The sequence below is a fragment of the Mandrillus leucophaeus genome, unplaced genomic scaffold (genome assembly GCF_000951045.1).
Source record: "Mandrillus leucophaeus isolate KB7577 unplaced genomic scaffold, Mleu.le_1.0 Scaffold769, whole genome shotgun sequence".
Taxonomy (NCBI): Eukaryota; Metazoa; Chordata; class Mammalia; order Primates; family Cercopithecidae; genus Mandrillus; species Mandrillus leucophaeus.
Genome location: NW_012108352.1, coordinates 77,051 through 79,663, shown reverse-complemented (window position 1 = coordinate 79,663; position 2,613 = coordinate 77,051).

Sequence of the window (2,613 nt, the reverse complement as noted above, 5' to 3'; positions counted from 1 at the left end):
GTTCTCCCACTTGATTACACGTCGTGCTGTCAGTGACATAGAACAAGAGAGGGGAAGCGCATCTGGTTTTTATTTTGGGGACCTATAACAGGTTTGTCTAGATAGACTCTGGTGTGGTCAGAAACACAAAACTGGCCAGTGTGCAGGGTCAACTTACTGAAAGCTGCATTAATGGAGGTTTTAAGCCTGTGTTTTGATACTTCTTTTTGACATAACAACACAGAAGAAGACAAAGGAAAAGAATGTTTCTAGGAGGAAAAGTGTCAACTAATATGAATACTTATAGTAAAAACTACAACAGAAGAACTATATCCGATACTAGTCACACAAATAGTTTTCTTCCATTAATCATAATTTTGGAGAGGAAAAAGTAAAAAACAGTGAGTTTTGCCATGAACTCAACCAGACTCCACAGAGCGAGAGACTAGGGACCTGATTGGTATAACTTTTTTGCACTTCTGCTGGCTTGTCAGGCCCTGGGTTTTCTTCACTGTGGCTTTCAGAAAAGCACAGTGGTTTTGGTACTGCCCACAGTGCCAAAACTGTAGGGGTGAAGCAAAACTTTCCTTTAGTCCTCTGGAGGGTCACCGAAAAACAACTGACAAAAGCAGATAAATAGAAGAAAAGTCATATAAATTTATTATGGTACATGGGAGGAAAAGCACAGAGTGATTACCCCACCACACAATACAGTACAGGGGCTTATAAACCCTACTTGTTAGGAGAAAAAGAAATGGGAATGAAGTTTGGCTGATTTTACGGGAGTAGTCAGTGATTTTTAGGGCAATTTATAGGGTTTGAAGAACATGCAGTGGCCTGAGACAAAGTTTGTTGGATCCACAGATCAGACAATCATTTGTGACAAATTTGTCCACGTGTGTTGACAAACTTCAGTATTTCTATCTGTGATATAATGTCAGTTAAGAAAAACTCAGAGATAAAACCTGAGGCAACGTTTGTTTATTTTTTTCCATAGGTGTATCTGGACTTCAGTCAGATAAGGAAACTTCAGAGAACAACTTTATCTTGTGTTTTTGTGGAGACAGATAATTGAGAAACAGGATGGGGGGAATGTCAGAGAGGCCTTGAGGGTTCTTCAGATCAACATGTCAAAGTGCCAAATTTTTGAGTATTGGTTTCTCAGGCCCAACCTATGTCAACCAACATTTTCTAAAATTTTTCAGGGAAATTTCTTTCAGATTTTAAAAATATATTATCTTAAAAAGGGAATAATTAGATTAAGTTTTGTTTTTGTTTTTGTTTTTGTTTTTCATTGAGACAGAGGTGCAGTGGCACAATCTCGTCTCACTGCAACCTCCACCTCCCGGGTTCAAGTGATTCTCCTGCCTCAGTCTCCTGAGTAGCTGGGATTGCAGGTGCTCGACACGACACCCGGCTAATTTCTGTGTTTTAGTAGAGACGGAGTTTCACCATGTTGCTCAGGCTATTAGCAAACGCCTGATCTCAGGTGATCTGCTTGCCTCAGCCTCCCAAAGTGCTGGGATTACAGGCATGAGCCACTGTGACTGGCCTCAGTTTAAAGATTTTAATAGAATAAAATTAGTCAGAAATTAAGAAATACATAAACTGTTAATTCTGGTTTAATTTCCTTAAAATAAATTGGCTAAGTTTCAAAACACACTATTTTTTTTTACTTATTCACATATTATATAAACTATGTTTTAGGAAATTTATTTCTTAAATAAATATATATTTGTGTGTATAAATTGAGTTTAACTCTGTTATGTTTATTAATTTAAATAAATAAATCATTTTTTTTTGTATGCTGTCCTCTTCTTAGATGTATGATTTTCAAGGAAGGACTTACTGCTGAAACTTTTATGAGTAATAATATTAGTGAGAAAAAAATCAGCTTCAAACTCCTATCAGGAGAATGGTTTTAAAGAAAGACATTGAAAATTAAGCTACTGATGTGATAATTTGTCGAATAATCCAAAGCATTTTGCAGGTCAGGATTTAGTAGAGTCTCCATTATCCCATTATCTCAAATTTAGAAAATCTGTTGAGAAGAAAATCTGTGATACGTCTTCTATTTTTACATAATTTAGTAATACTTTCAAACTTTTAGCTTGATTTCTTGATAACTGAACTATATAGTAGTGGGAGATATAGCTTTGCAAAGTATTTAAGTTCTAGAATAAGCAGTTATGCACCAGTGTATCCCAAACATTAAAATGAATGCAGGGGAATCTGTTAAAATTTAGATATCTGGGCCCCACCTCGAAGTTTTTCTTACTATTTTTTCTCTGTATAATTTATTATAATTAGTAGTGAGTGAATTTCAGTTCACAAGGTCAGATGTGCAAGAAGTGTCACATTATTTAGTACAATATGGTTTCTGACTCTACACATCAATTCAATTCATTTTTCTCTGAGGTCTGGCAGCTTAGGTTTTGGTCCCTGCTGCATCAAAATCAAAAACAGTTCTGTAATATTTCTGTTTTTTTTTTTTTTTTTTTTTTTTCAGGTGTAAGATAAGTTTTAATTTAGGTAAAGTACATTTCTTTCACTTTTTTACCAGGACACTTTGCTTATGCTCTTGACTCTGCTCTAGCTGATGACTTTCTTCTTCCACCTGGCCACATATGTTCC